General features: G+C 46.4%; 1 pseudogene; it reads left to right on the top strand.

Annotated features, from left to right (window-relative positions):
* The first annotated feature begins 1,507 nt into the window (after positions 1 to 1,507).
* LOC8053183 lies at positions 1,508 to 15,830 on the top strand (annotated as a pseudogene).
* The last annotated feature ends 1,128 nt before the right edge of the window (positions 15,831 to 16,958 follow it).

The following is a 16,958-nucleotide window of genomic DNA, read 5'->3' as shown; positions in this document are numbered from 1 at the left end:
CGGCTCAGGCCACGGCTCTGGCTAACGTTGGTTCTGGCTCAGGCCACAGTGCGTCAGGCTTCCTGACCCTGCGAATTTTTTAAGTACGGTTGACGACTACGTCCCTTTTTTTGTTTCAAATCGCTTCCTTGTACTTTTAACGCTCTTTTCATGCTGTTGATAATGGTAATTTGCGCCACCTGGGCCTTGATTTTACGAAGAGTGCTGGCCGCCATCGGGAACAGCCGCCCTTGCAGTCAACTGAGGGCGGGCTAAGGCTCTTCTCGGCAGCGACTATACCCCCTCTAGAGAAGTCGCAGACGGCAGCAGCAGACAACTGAGTCCAGGCTCATAGAGAAAGTTAATAAAACACAAAGGCATGATTCGAATAATAAAAGCAAGCAAGATAACCATAAAAAAGGTATGTATTTGCATTTACACATTTAATTCCATTTTGGGATTTCGAGGGTGCAGGAGCAAGGCACGACTTACGAGGCTGTAACCACAGTGGCTCTAACTGGAGCAACGCTCTAACGTTCATTCAGGTTGACAGGTTGATGTGCCGTTCTTTTGTTAATGTTCTTTTTGTGAAGAATCGCCGACCTTTTCCAGTGCGAGTTCGAAAGCAGTGAGAACAACGTCACCATTCTTCGCGTGAATTTAACAAGCGATGGGGACGCTTTCGAATGGACCACCAGCTACAGTAATGAGACCAATACTTCGTGGATCTTTGACTGGAGAATTCCCGACCCGCAACGGTATTTACATCTGATTATCGGATGATTGACCTGTCTCCCATCAGTTTAGAAAAGAGCCATTCAATCTAGCTGACATGCTCCATTACTCGCGACGTTTGCCATTGTGGGTGCAGGAATATTTCGCGGGCACATCCCTGGCGACACTGAGATTAGGTCGTTTATCATACTTGCCTTGAAAAATAAGTGCTGCGGAATATTTACTGCGCTTCAATTTTGAAGTACATAAAAAATCATTGAAAACATTTGATACTGACGCTGACCTTTCACATTTTAATTGCACGATTTGGAAACATAAATTTGTTTTAGGCCGTTTGCAGGTTATTACAGGAAAATAATTGCTTTGCTTCCATTTTTCCCATCAAACCCCACAAGTCCTTCGTAGTGCTTATGAACAATAATAATAATAAAAAACGCCCACGTCCAAAAAATGTTTATTATATATTTCATTCTACTTGCAATAGCAGACAAGGTCGGTACAGAATATGAACAAAATATGGTACAGTGTACACTGTTAAAAATATCACGGTTTTAAAAAAAAAATATATATATATAGAATTGAAATGAGATGATATCGCATCCTAAGAAAGGGAAGAGGCAATTTCGCTCTGGTGCAGGTATTTATTTATTTATTTATTTTACCATCAGGCCCATTCTCATAGCTACAAAAATTCAGGCAATTAACTCTTCCCAGAGTTAATGTGGCAAAACTAAGAACTTTATTGATAAAGCTGTGGATTAATTTAATACACTTAATATAATTTCTCAACAGGATGGTGTTCCACCAAAAATGGCGCTGCCAGCACAGCAGTGTTGGCAAGACAGCTGGTCGCCATGCCACCAGCTGCCCAGCTTTCGTGGACATAAAATAAAAAAAAAATGAACAAGAACACCAAGAAGAATGATGCCTTCCTAAAGAAGCCAGTCCCGCTGGCAGCGGTGATCAAGCTTAGGGAGGATCACAACCACAACCCTGACTGTGCCGACGGACTGCGGCTACTGAAGAGCACAGCGGACACCCGAGCACTCTTTCACGGGTACTTCAAGCTAGGCTAATTTCTCCCTCATCCCCGAGTTGGTCTTGCCAAACCTCCTTTCATCTGCCCATTAGGGCAGATAGTCTGTTTTATATGCAAGACGTTAACCCTCATCTCAAAACTCAGGCTGCCCAGGGAAATTGAAATGCACCTGTCCCAGATCCCACTCAGCCTAAAGATGATTTGGTTTCCGGACGGGCTCACCCCGGCAGAGGCAATGTGCCTGCACCAAGAAAAGCTGGCGGCTACTACTGCAACTGTGGAGCACTTGGCCAGCGGTGCTAAGAACCCCAATGCACGTACAGTGTACCATTGGTACTCAACTGGGCGGGTCGAGCACTATGGTGAACCTGTGGACCCCTTCAAGAAACTGGGGGAAAGGGCGGCGACGTATCTACAGCACGGTATGTCACTCACCATTTCCATTTGATTGTCACTGAATAAATCGGGATCTTTTCGAGTCACTAACTTAAATGTTGCATAAATCCCTTATTAGCCCACTCGGTAAAAGGTCCAAAATGCAGAGCATGCTCCAACTTATGTTTCCTTGCTGCGGCCTGTCGAGGAGTATGACAGTGAGCTGGCTCAACAAAGCATCCTAATTTGTTTGTCTGGCCCCGTCGTACACTGCTCACAAACAGCACCCCATGCAACCCTTTTATTCCTGACGGAGCGCTGTTACTGTGGCTGTTCATACTTCACCCCTGGCGGGGGACAGCCGACAACGATTCCTGTCCTGGCAACCTGACCGGTTCTAGCCGTTTTGCTGCGAGGGGCGCCAACAACCTCCAAGGCGAGCTTTCTGCCCTTGGTAACAATTTGGTGCACGCACAGCTAAAGCCCGGCATAAGGCAAAACACCTACAGGAGCGGAGCTTCTATTGAGCACCGACTATAGCTGCAATCTGCTTTGGCAGAGTTCGCTATTGTTTTTTTTTTGGTTTATAATACATCCTTTGGCAACATATTTGATTGTATAATGCTTCTCTCTCAAAAGACTGCACATGGACACAACCTAGCCGTATTAATGCGAAAGCATTAACTGTACTATAGAGCGAACTGCGTCATCTGAATGCGTGGCCGTTTTAATCGTTGTCTGTAGCGGTGATAAGCAGCACCTAAATTCCCACTGGCTGAGTGAAACAGCACGGGAATTTTGTCTGTAGCAGTGAAAAACGGGACCTAAATTCCCCCTGGCTGCGAAATATTTTCTCAGGGAGGGTCCTTTAAACATAGTAAATGAATGGCTTTGAAAAAAAAATTTTTTACACTTTGGTCTGGTGGAATGGAACCCGGGCCTCCGGGGTGCGAGACGAGCACGCTTGCCCAACGCCACAACGGCTCCATGGTTCCAGCTGGCTAAAACGGTGTCTAGTGCGTGTGTTATGCTTTCACATACTCACACGTAAGCAGTGTTAAGTGTCTCCGACAAATTTTTTGACTGAGATATCAAAAATAAATGGATGAGCTCGACATGTTTCCTGTATTTCATCCAAGAATAATAAGCTTAGTATACGAAAACCCATAAACCAAACACTTTGAAAAGTGTACCTTTATTTCAACCGTGTTGTCATGCACAATAGTGAACAAATATGGGTTGTGTAGCACCTAAATTGCCAGAGAACGGATTCTGTGGTGGTGAGAAGAATTGGTTATAGTGGTCACAATTTTTTAGAGGTGCTGGCACACAAGAGGATTAAACGATAATGGTCTGGAGGCACGTGAAACTCCCGCAGCTCAGGATGCCGAGACCGCCAGTTGCCCGTGGCTCTTCGTCGCTACAAGTATAGTGATCCGGACGTGACCGGTGTTCTCTGCTTCCCCGAGAAACTTGAGTGTCATGTATCTACCCGAGGATATCAGCTTCTGGTTCAGGTCATCAACAATGTTAGGAAGGCTGCTGTAAACTTTTTGGAGGTGTCAACGTCAGGACCACACAGTCAGAAGACGGGTCTTGCTGGGCTGTCTTGGTCGTCACCAAGGTTATGCTCCGCACCCAGCAGCTGGCTGCGGCCAGCGAAATCGTCTTCCTCGACTCCACCTCGTCGACTGACGGCACTCAGAGTACCAGCACAGTATTCCTAGCTGCCACGAAGGCTGTTGCCATCCCCTTGCAGTGCTACTGCACAGCTGCCAGACAACCGAGAGCTACGGTCGTGCCTTCCAGCTCCTAAAGGACGCCTATCCGGTCTGCTTCGGAGAAGCGCATGTGAGTAAGCTGTATGCAGGTAACATCGAGACTGACAATGCTCGTAACTAGGCAGAAAGGGGCGAATGGAATACAGTTTCCACACTAAGTTGCAAGATCATTACCAATTCGAGTCATCTTCTGTTCAAACAATGCATATTTGCACTTGTTTCAGTCAGCAGATTGCTTAATAATCTAATTTAGTTCTTCGTTTCAAATATGAACAAATTCATATATGTTTCATTTGTGGAGTGCTGAATGTCGTGTACACTTTAAAATAGTTGGGTATTCGCTGCATCAGCAAGGTCCTACAATAAATGTTTGCATGTGCTGACTTGACTGCTTAGAGGTGAGAGCCCGATCCACATAAAAACTTTTCAATATTCTTTCTTCAGAACTGCCGGGAAGGTCAGAGAGGTCATTTCGCTAGTAGTTATTGGGCACCACAAATCTAGTGGCAGAAAGATATCTCGTAGTGGTGCAATTTTGGCTGTGTTCCCAATCTTGCCCAAATGGATCTGAGTTACTCCGTCTAGTTACGTTACAACAAAAATTGAAAAACACAAGACATGGGAAGGTTTTAGAATGACCTTACCCTTACTTGCAGCAAGATCAAGTAAATTTTGCACACGGTCTTGGAGAAGCCGAAAATTGCAGCATGCCGACGTTACATTGGTGCAAATGTTAATAGTCATTGTCACCTTTAATATGGTACCTGCAGGCTCCTGAGGCGTTCATGACAGACAACGCTTCCGCCGAGAAGGCGGCCCCGCGAACGACCTGGTCCGAGGCCGTCCAGCTCCTGTGCCACTTTCATGTCGCCCAGGCAGAGTGGCGTTGGCTGTTTGCTGCCGCAAACCAGGTTGGTGGAGACGACAGGAGGGACCTCATGTCTGCATTTCAAAAGGAGGGTACTACTCTGGTTGTCAAGTGCCGGTGCTTAAACATGCAGTGGAAAGTTTTCGTTATGACTGCACAGATCTCAGAAGGGTTTGGATTTGGGCTAATTGGTTGAACACGTTTATGGGTTAAAAGCGCTAAGAGCGACGGACGAGTAGGAGAGACACACACCACAGAGCGCTCTGTGGTGTGTGTCTCTCCTACTCGTCCGTCGTTTTTAGCGCGTTTAACCCCTAAACTGCACAGATCCCTAAACCAGATGCATTTCTTCAAGCACTTGACTAATAATTAAGGCTTCATGGAGCGAAATTGACAGAGGCAGTACTGCAAGGAGCAATATATGTTATTCGTCTTGGTAAATGCTTCATAAGTATTAGATGAGTTTAAAAAACAAATTGTATCAAATGTAAAAAACCAATAGCAAGAAAAAAAATCCGGATAGCCACTCGCATGGAATGTGTCACTCGCTGAGTGAAGAGATGGGTTGAAATTTTTTTGAGCAACTTCGCTGAACTTCATTATTTGTGACTCAATTTTGTGGTTAACTCACCTTTATTGATTGCTCTTGGTTGTTTGGTAACATTGTTATAATATCAGCATCATATTGCAAACAACACAGTGGACTGGTAGGTACCTGCAGTTTAAAGAAAAGAAGTTACGACAGAACCAAATATGTTGTCTAATGAAGCGATTGGCTGTAGACATAATTGAAAGAGCCGTGGCCGGTTCCATGTCAATTTTCGAGTTAAATTTAATCGGTATGACATGACATCAGCAGTGGTGGAACTGACAAGTGGTGAATTGGAGCAGCTCTTATTGCAGGGAAACACCGGTTTTGGAGCAGAGATTTCCACTTTCGGAGCAGATAATTTTCAGCTTTCATGTGAAAATTTTTATAAAATCTCTCTGAAAGTTAGCCTGTGGAAAAAACTGCAGTTGTTGGAGTGTTGAAATGCGATTTAAAGTGTTATACCTAGAGGAGACCTGGCCACCACAGATATTTAGTTATTTATTGAACAATTATACGGCGCTAATTTTGCAGATGTCTGTGTTTGACATAAAAATATGTTTTTGGCGACTTTGTATGGTTTCTGTCACGCTGCTTACTGTTCACAGAGCAGCTGAGCGGGGCTTAGCTGCTTTATGAACTCGAACGAATCACAATGAATAGTGCTAGCAATTCATTACGATCGATGTGAGCACCGTTCGCACAAAAACCGGTAACTCTTCGTTAGGCATGTGCATATAATGGATATCGGGTTCAAAGCTAATTTAAACTGAATAGTGGTTTTGGCCAAATATTGTTTAATTCCATATTGAATAGTTGCTGTACTTTTCACTACTGTTACAACATATTGAAACATAAACTTAGCTAAACTTGCAAAGGTTGTTTCCAAGCTTCTAATTGCCCAATTATGAGCTCTGTCAAATTTAATCTAGCTATAGTCATAGACTGTGGCCTCAGGAAAGCTCAATACATGCATTGGGATGGCAAGTAACTAAGATATTACATAAAATTAAACCTATAAAGAAGCCTATCCATACCGGACTGAGGGGATTTATAAATCTTGCTATATGGAAATGTTATTTTCAATTTTGAGTTAAAAATTCAAAAAGAAACACGCACAGATAATGAACAGAGGTTGTAAGAACATTGCTGCCTAACATATACCCAATAGCCACAGTTGACTTTCGAAGATTTTACTGCAATATAAATATCAACAATCTCAACGTTTCCTTTTTTTTTTCTTCTTTTTGACGCATCAGACGCTCGCGTGAACCAGACCACTTCGAAGGTGTGTTTTTGCATAAGCGCGCGCCTCCGCTGCGGCAGAGCGTGTCATGAGATCGCAGTGTCTGCTCCGCGGGTATTGCTTCTCCGAAGCGCACTCAAGGCGGCTAACCTGCTGCGATCAACGCTTCTAAAAGTATGAATGCTGTAGTTCCTTTTGAAAAGAATATAAATAGCATATTATTTGAAACTTATATCGCAAAATTCTAATATTCTCATGAACCTAGTCTTCACACATAGTACATAGGCATTCGAAAAAAAAATTTAAAAAAGTTGTACTTTCGTCATTTTTAATGGCATCGCCAACAATGCTACGTGCCAGACACAGTTTCTTTTTCGAGAACAGCTTCCTTTTGCCTTAAATAACAGTGCAAAGTTTGCAAAAATACAGCCTTTGGAGCAGCAAGTAGCACATTGTTCGTTCTGGCGCAGTATGGCGCAAATAGCACAGCAGTTTCACCACTGCATCAGGTCAATGAAATGCCATTTTTCCCACCAAACGTGATGAGAAAAATTAAGGGCCAGAAACATACCTATAATTGGCCTCAAGATCCTGAGGAAGGCTTTAAAAGAGTAGGCAGGTCTTAAACTGCGTTATGAAATACTAGTTTCACAAATATTCTATTTTATTTCCCACTTTATATTTACTCGCTCCTCTTTCAACCGGCTTCCTTATTATATAGCTATTTAACTCATTTGGCACACTTCAGATCATGTATGCAGCACCCGTGGACGAGATGGAGGCCGCCGTTGAGGAGCTCCAGGGAAGATCCCACCAGGGCTACATCAAGCGCGTGATGGCGTTCTTGAAGCGGAAATCTGAGTGGGTGCTTCTCTTCCGCTCTGGCCTTACCACAAGGGGTCACAACACAAAAAACTTCGCGGAAGCATCCATTTGGATTCTCAAGGACATTGTGCTCCACAGACGCAAGGCCTACAACGTTGTCGCCCTAGTGGACTTCATTGCCCCGGTGTGGGAGGACAACTTCCAAAGAAGACTCCTCTCACATGCGCACAATCGCAGGCCAGCCCACCAGATGCATTATGACCACCTACTGAGTCGAATGCCTGCCTCTGCTGCTGATTCTATCATCCGACTAGACAGAAGCTTGTACCAAGTCCCCAGCGGACAAGAGGATGGCAAGGTTACGACGTCTACTGTGACATTGGAACCTGTACTTGTGCGGCTGGACAGCAGGGTGCCTTCTGCAAACATCAGGACATAGCAGTTGTGGTTGTGGTAGTTGGGAAATCGGCCCCCGTAGTTGTGGTTCACCACATTTACGGGGGCCGATTTCCCAATGCTCCAGTGCTTGCACCCCATGACCGGCACCAACTGGGACTGCTTGCCTTGCGAGAAAAACACCCGGCGGAGTCCTTCTTTCAAGACTTTCAGAAGCCATCCACCAGCGCCGCCATGGACCCCTTCACAAGTGCGGCCATGGACCCATCCACCAGTGCTGCCATGGACGGGGTTGCACAACCGTCGGGAGCCAAACGGCAGCCCTCCTCTGGACTCCGAGCCCCAGGCTGCAAACGACGAGTTGCTTCGCAACAGTCAGCAACATCAGGTTCGCATAAGAGTAACTTGCTTAACGAGACATGCAGGTCCCAAAGTTGCGGAACATCTCTAGAAATAATTGTTTACAAAATTTTCACTTTTTATCTATTGTAATACCCCGAGAGATAGCTTACCTGAAAATTAAGAGCAAATCGGGTGAAAATAAGGAATAATCTAAGTTGCCGTGTGCAATAAAAAAAAAGTTGAAAGAAATACTCGTTCTAGAATTAGTGACCTGCGAAACTTGCGATTGCAGAGAGGGGCAATGAACCAAAGATGACCGTCCTTCCCAGTCAGCAGTGTTCGCTTACCTCCCACCGTATCAAAGGAACACCACTTCTGTCGAGGTCATCATTGCCCAGGGCAGTGTAATTACTAAAAATGGGCTATCTTTCGGTGTTTTTGATAAAAAATATGAAATCATGAAAAAAATAGGGGTGGGTTATCTTTTGGCCGTAGGGCATACCTCAGGATATTACAATATATTCCTCAGCTGTAAGAGGGACAAATGTAAGATAGACATTTCAAAATCCTATAATGCCTGAAAAAACACATGTCCCCAAGTATAAACCTGATTTACGGAGGCAACATTTCATGGTAAGAACTGAACAGGTTCTCCAGAAAAGCATTCACCACTCCAAGAAGCCTTGTAATAAAAATAACCAGCAGAAAAAAGGAAATTATGCAGGTAGCTATTGAACACACCTAAGACTTGTTTCACAATAAACTTTTGCTTCCAGGAATCGGACGAGCTCCTACGGCAGATCCAGCAGGAGCAGTGGCGACACCACGCTACTGCTATTGAAAATCCTGCGTATGCATAGCAGCTGCGGAAGGTCCTCACGGGGATGAGGAAGGTACAGCGAGAGCCCGACGTGATGGCCTGCTTCATTGCTACAAAAGCAGTGTACGCTGGGGGAAACAGGCGAGGAGGCACCATCAGGGTGCCACCCACGGCCATCGTCAGGCGCCGCCCAGGCATCACCCGAGGCAACAAGCGAGTGCCTGCTGGCCACCCTTCCAAGGGGCTCCCTGCCAAGAGGGCCACGAAGGAGCACAGCTTCAGCACCAACATGAAAAAGGATGTGCCCAATGCCAAGTCCAACGGCATCGGACACAAAATCGTAGGAACTGCCCAAAGTTCTGGGCCATGTGACTTTTTTTTACTTGCGTGTGTTAAGTGCATGAGCTGCCTGCATTGAACACACGGCGGACACGAACTTTCAGCCATTCTGCTTTTATTTTTTCTCATGCGCAATGCTGCTAAGAGCCAAGTGACAGTGAATAGAGACTTTGTGTCGTTGTGCTTTCATTTTTTATCCTCGCGTGCTATGCCGTTGCATGTCAACTCAGGGTGTACAGACTCCCTGACATGCTCTCATTTTTTATCCTCGTGTGGAAAGCTGCTACGTGTCAAGTCGCGGTTGGCAGACGTCTTGCCACTGTGCTTAAATTTTTTTATCCTCGTGTAAAATGCCGCTACGGGACAAGTCACAGTGGAAAAAGACTTCCCGTAGTTGAGCTGTCATTTTTTATCCTCATGTGCAATGCTACGTGTCAAGTCACCGGGACAAAGACTTCCTTTTGCGCCTTCATTTTTTATCCTTGTGTGCAATGCCGCTACACGCCAAGTCACAATGGACTAAGACTTCCCGTTGTTGTGCTGTCATTTTTTATCCTCATGTGCAATTCCACGTGTCAAGTCACTGGGACAGAGACTTCCTGTTGCGCTTTCATTTTTTATCCTTGTGTGCAATGCCGCTACATGCCAAGTCACAGTGGACAAAGACTTTCCATTGTTGTGCTGTCGCTTTTTATCCTCATGTGCAATGTGACGTGTCAAGTCACCGGGACAAAGACTTCCTTTTGCGCTTTCATTTTTTATCGTTGTGTGCAATGCCGCTACACGCCAAGTCACAGTGGACAAAGACTTCCCGTTGTTGTGCTGTCATTTTTTATCCTCATGTGCAATGCTACGTATCAAGTCACCGGGACAGAAACTTCCTTTTGCGCTTTCATTTTTTATCATTGTGTGCAGTGCCGCTGCACGCCAATTCACAGTGGACAAAGACTTCCCGTTGTGCTGTCATTTTGTATCCTCATGTGCAATGCCAGGTGTCAAGTCACCGGGACAGAGATTTACTTTTGCACTTTCCTTTTTTATCCTTGTGTACAATGCCGCTACACGCCAAGTCAGTGGACAAAGACTTCCCGTTGTTGTGCTGTCATTTTTTATCCTCATGTGCAATGCCACGTGTCAAGTCACCGGGACAGAGACTTCCTGTTTCGCTTTCTTTTTTTATCCTTCTGTGCAATGCCGCTACATGCCAAGTCACAGTGGACAAAGACTTTCCATTGTTGTGCTGTCGTTTTTTATCCTCGTGTGCAATGCCCCTACGTGCCAAGTCACAGTGGACAAAGACTTCCCGTTGTTGTGCTTTCGTTTCTTATCATCGTGTGCAATGCCGCTAAGTGTCAAGACACTGCGACCGACTTCCTGTTGTGCTTTCATTTTTTATCCTCGTGTGCAATGCCGTTACGTGCCAAGTCACAGTGGACAAAGACTTTCAGTTGTTGCGCTGTCATTTTTTATCCTCGTGTGCAATGCCGCTAAGTGTCAAGACACTGGGACGGACTTCGTGTTGTGCTTTCATTTTTTATCCTCGTGTGCAATGCCGTTACGTGCCAAGTCACAGTGCACAAAGACCTTCCGTTGTTGTGCTGTCATTTTTTTATCCTCGTGCGCAGTGCCGCGAAGTGTCAAGACACTGGGACCGACTTCCTGTTGTGCTTTCATATTTTATCCTCGTATGCAATGCCGTTACCTGCCAAGTGACAGCGGACTAAGACTTTCCGTTTGTTGTGCTGTGATTTTGTATCCTCGTGTGCAATGCCGCTAAGCGTCAAGACACCTGGACCGACTTCCTGTTGTGCTTTCATTTTTTATCCTCGTGTGCGATGCCGTTACGTGCCAAGTCACAGTGGACAAAGACTTTCCGTTGTTGTGCTGTTGTTTTTTATCCTCGTGTGCAATGCCACTAAGTGCCAAGACACTGGGGCCGACTTCCTGTTGTGGTGTCGTTTTTTATCCTTGTGTGCAATACCGTTACGTGCAAAGTCACAGTGGACAAAGACTTTCCGTTGTTGTGCTGTCGTTTTTTATCCTCGTGTGAAATGCCGCTAAGTGTCAAGACACTGGGACCGACTCCCTGTTGTGCTTTCATTTTTTATCCTCATGTGCAATGCCGTTACGTGCCAAGTCACAGTGGACAAAGACTTTCCGTTGATGTGCTGTCATTTTTTATCCTCGTGTGCAATGCCGCTAAATGTCAAGACACTGGGACCGACTTCCTGTTGCGCTTTCATTTTTTATCCTCGTGTGCAATGCCGTTACGTGCCAAGTCACAGTGGACAAATACTTTCCGTTGTTGTGCTGTCGTTTTTTATCCTCGTGTGCAATGCCGCTAAGTGTCAAGACACTGGGACCGACCTCCTGTTGTGCTTTCATTTTTTATCCTCGTGTGCAATGCCGTTACGTGCCAAGTCACAGTGGACAAAGACCTTCCGTTGTTGTGCTGTCATTTTTTATCGTCGTGTGCAATGCCGCTAAGTGTCAAGACACTGGGACCGACTTCCTGTTGTGCTTTCATTTCTTATCCTCGTGTGCAATGCCGTTACGTGCCAAATCACAGTGGACAAAGACTTTCCGTTGTTGTGCCGTCATTTTTTATCCTCGTGTGCAATGCCGCTAAGTGTCAAGACACTGCGACCGTCTTCCTGTTGTGCTTTCATTTTTTATCCTCGTGTGCAATGCCGTTACGTGCCAAGTCACAGTGGACAAAGACTTTCCGTTGTTGTGCTGTCGTTTTTTATCCCCGTGTGCAATGCCGCTAAGTGTCAAGACACTGGGACCGACATCCTTTTGTGCTTTCATTTTTTACCCTCGTGTGCAATGCCGTTACGTGCCAAGTCACAGTGGACAAAGACTTTTCGTTGTTGTACTGTCGTTTTTTATCCTCGTGTGCAATGCCGCTAATTGTCAAGACACTGGGACCGACTTCGAGTTGTGCTTTCATTTTTTATCCTTGTGTGCAATGCCATTCGTGTCAAGTTACAGTGGACAAAGACTTCCCGTAGATGTGCGGTCGTTTTTTATCCTCGTGTGCAATCCATTACGTGTCAAGGCACGGTGGACAGACTTCCCGACGTGCTTTCATTTTTTATCCTCACGTGCGATGCCGCAACGTTCCAAGTAACAGCAAACACACTCCGCCGTCCTTTAAATTGTTTTTATTCTCCTGTCGAATACCGCTACATGTCAAGTCGCGGTGGGTAGACGTGCTTGCCATTGTGCGTTAATTTTTTTATCCTTGTGTGCATTGCCACTACGTGTCAAGTCACGGTGAACAGAGACCTGTCCCTCTGCTTTAATTTTTTTCTTCGTGTGCCATGCTGCTACGTGCCAAGTCACAGTGGACAAAGACTGTGTTGTTTTGCTGTAATAGTTTATGCTCGTGTGCAATGCCACTACGTGGCAAGTCACGTTAGACACTTCGTGATGAGCTTTCATTTTTTTATCCCCATGTGCTATGCCGCCACGTGCCAAGTCACGGTAGGCAGACTTCCTGACGTGCTTTCATTCTTTATCCTTGTGTGCAATGCCACTAAGTGACAAGTCACTGGGACAGAGACTTCCTGTTGCGCTTACACTTTTTATTCTCGTGTGCAATGCCACTACAAGTTGTGGTGGACACGGACTTCCAGCCAATCTGCTTTTATTTTTTATCCTCATGTGCGATGCCGTTGCGTGCCAAGTCACAGTGGACAAAGACTTTCTGTTGTTGTGCTGTCGTTTTTTATCCTCGTGTGCAATGCCACTACGTGTCAAGGCACGGTGGACAGACTTCCCGACGTGCTTTCATTTTTTATCCTGACGTGCAATGCCGCAACATACCAAGTCACAGCGAACACACTCCGCCGTGCTCTTAATTTTTTTTTATTCTCCTACGGAATACCGCTACATATCAATTCGCGGTGGATAGACGTGCCTGCCATTGTGGGTTAATTACTTTCTCCACGTGTGCACTGCAACGACGAGTCAAGTCACGGTGAACAGAGACCTGTCCCTCTGCTTTAATTTTTTATCTTCGTGTGCAATGCTGCTACGTGCGAAGTCACAGTGGACGAAGACGTTGTTGCTGAGCTGTAATTTTTTATGCTCGTGTGCAATGCCACTATGTGTCAAGTCACTATCGACGGACTTCCTGATGTGCTTTGATTTTTTCTCCGCGTGTGCAATGCCGCCACGTGCCAAGTCACGGTAGACAGACTTCCTGACATGCTTCATTCTTTATCCTTGTGTGCAATGCCACAAAGTGTCAAGTCACTGGGACAGACACTTCCTGTTGCGCTTTCACTTTTTATTCTCGTGTGCAATGCCACTACAAGTTATGGTGGACACGGACTTCCAGCCAATCTGCTTTTATATTTTATCCTCATGTGCAATGCCGTTGCGTGTGAAGTCACGATGAACAGACTTCCTGATCCGCTTTCATTTTTTATCCTCATGTGCAATGCTGCTATGTGTCAAGTCGCGATAGGCTTTTTGACATTTGCAGTTTCGCTCGTCGCACTCTTGTGCAAACGCTCAATTCCCTGGCATCCAACCGAAAGTTCCACTTAGTAGTCTACAAACTCGACGAATGGAGCAACACAAACACCGTGACTATGAAGGACTCCGAGCATCGCGACAGAGGTAACTCAAATGGAAGGTGCAACGTGGGGAGAGATCAAAGTGACGAGCTATGTCGCACCACCGCAACGGAAGGTCCGCTTCGTCATTCAGGTAGTGGAACACGGCAGCAGCGAGGCAGAGATCCGCAAGAACCTCTTGTTGCCGCATGGCATAGTTATCCCGGCTCGCACGTTCGGAAAGTCCCACACCGGCCTGATTACGATGGAAGCCCCGTCCATCCCACGACAAGTGTACTACTACAACTGCCCAACTCGCACCTTCCCCTACAAATGGATGCCTCATTTGCCTGAGCTGTCATGAGACGAGCCACAAATGTTCTGCCCCTGAACGACATCGAAGGAGAAGTTGCCAGTTATGTGTTGTGTGAGAACAAGGGCCATATTACCAACGACCGCCACGCTATATTAAAACGACGAAGGAATGCCAAGGTAAAAGCTAAGAAAGCAGAGGCTCTCAACAGGCATTGGTCCTGTAGCCACAGACGAACAGCTGCATTTGCTACAAAAGAACCAACTGAAGAGCTACAATGGAAACAACTTCAATCCAAGTCTCAAGATCCCAGCCCCAGTCTCACAAAAAGGTACTCGTCGGTCATGTTTGAAGACCCACGTTCACATTCCCATTTCCAGGAAGGTGAATCGTCCTATGCCGTATACTTGCTCGGAAGATGCAGTTCTCTTCAAGGCACCGAGACGGAAACGCAGAACTCAATGAACCCAGCGGACTCTGCAAGAAACGCAACTCACACTGGAGATCCTTCTGGAGCAGAAGCAATGTTTACTTAGAGTCCCAGTGAGAGAAGGAAAAGGAATGCATACAAGGAGAAGACCAGGTGGATCAGGCCTACCAGCAAAGACAAACAGAAATGCAGATTCAAGTATCCTCACCGTCGACAATGGCGAACTACTCATCTCTCATCAAGATGTTATACAAACTCTCCACAATGCCATCGACGACAAACTTCACACCATAGTTGAATAATTGGAAACCCTATTGGGAGAACAAATTCACCACTATAGAGTGTCGCTTCGACACTGGGACTAAAAGAAATACTTCTCGCTGCCAATTCAACAGGTCGCGACAGGGCGACCACCACAATGGACACGACCGTACAAGCACAGGCAGAAATATTCAGACTCAAAGAGGTACCTTTCACACGAATCCACGTGGCTCATTACTGCACTTGATACTAAGAAGTTGTAGCGGTTCAATGCAAGATCTGTCGCAAGAACATATTACCTGCACCAGTCTACATTCTACCTGAAACTGGAACGGGGAACAAGGGAGACTTCAGATGAATCAGACTACTCGACATATACCCACGTGATCATATATTGATAGGGGCCAATATCACTGCTCATCACCCATCGTGGGGCTATACTTTTCACGCCCCAAGAGGCCCTGCATTTTGCCGGGCAGTCATTGAGGAAGCCGGCCTTAATCTCTGCAACGACCTGAACTATCCCACGCGAAACACACTACACGGGCAGCAACAAGACACATTCCCGGACCGACGTGGAGCAAGATCGCACTGGTTATGGACTAGTGCCGCAACCCAGATCCCATCGGTAGCGACCACTACGCAATGTGGGTGACACCACCGATTCTGCAAAATTGTTCCAAACATACTGTCGCAATTTGACCCCACTTGGGGGTTTTACTAAAGCTCAAGAACCTAAATATTGCCACACGTACCGCCACTCTCATCGACTGGAGCCATTTTTGACAGGCCGTCAAGGATCACCTGTGGGAGACTAAAGAAAGGACTCAGACGAAGTACCTGCAAGGAGGCTGCACACACTATGACCTAATCAGGGTATGTCACCACATGGCGCAAGCGCAGTGCTACGGCAAACAAGTCTAGGGAGCGGTGGCTTGACCACTGCGAATCCTTTAGCAAGAAGACCGGGGCACACCTGTGGAACACGTTCCAGGCATTCAACAGCCATGCCAAAGGAGGGCATAAACCGGGGCACACCTGTGAAACACGTTCCAGGCATTGAACAGCCATGCCAAAGGAGGGCATACACTACAAATCCGCAATACACTAAAAAAGCTCATGACAACCACAGACTCAATGACCGCAGCACTTGAGAAGGAAGCGGCTTGCACTCTCTTACAACCGTCACATACAACGAATCCCTGTATCCTACGAGTGAAAACCCATTGAGGACAAGGGGCATAAACAGCCCTTTCCCTCTTTTTGAGCGTGAATTGTCGCTGCAATGCGTGAAAAAGTGATGTGCTCTGGGAGCAGACGGCATCTTGTGGTCGTGCCTCCGCAACCTACCTACGCACGACAAACATCACCTCCTGGCCGAAATTAACAAGATGCGGATGTCGGGACAATTGCCTGTTCACTGGAAGCACTTTGTAGTGGTTCTCACCCCCAAACCTGGCAAGGAAGCAGATCGCCACTCTCGTGTTCGCCCGATCGCCCTCACGTCGACTATGTTCAAACTGGCGAAGCGCCTGGCCACCCAGCAGGTCTCCTACATATTTTAAGATGACTACTTTCACCCATCCCAAACGGATTTTCGACCACACATGGGGACACCACAATAGTCTTTCTCCTTAAACAGACCCTCAACCGGCCATTGAGAGGAAAGCATAGTATTCCGAACTTTCTGGTGGTAGTGGACTTGGAGAAAGCCTTCGACAGTGTCACACATGCCGCAGTCGTTTAGGCACTGGAAGAGAGCGGTGTTGGGGCGTGGGCCATCAACTTCGTGAAACGTTTCTTCGAAAACCAGAAGCTTATCTTCGAAATTCGAGTGTCCCCCTGTAAGAGCCACGGAGAAAACAAGATCTTCAACTGCATGGTTGGCGTACGGCAGTGAGCCATCCTGTGTCCGCTGCTTTTAAACATAGTCGTGGGCCGGTTGGCCAGACAGCTAGACACAATTGAGGGCCCTGTTTGTGGATGACATCACGCCGTGGACCACACACCATGCCCACGATGCCCACCACCAACGTAGCATCCTCCAAGCTA

The sequence above is a fragment of the Ixodes scapularis genome, unplaced genomic scaffold, assembly GCF_016920785.2.
Source record: "Ixodes scapularis isolate PalLabHiFi unplaced genomic scaffold, ASM1692078v2 PGA_scaffold44__24_contigs__length_19508400, whole genome shotgun sequence".
In the NCBI taxonomy this organism is placed as follows: Eukaryota; Metazoa; Arthropoda; class Arachnida; order Ixodida; family Ixodidae; genus Ixodes; species Ixodes scapularis.
The sequence above is the reverse complement of the archived record's forward strand: the minus strand, read 5'-3'. Positions and strand labels throughout refer to the sequence as shown.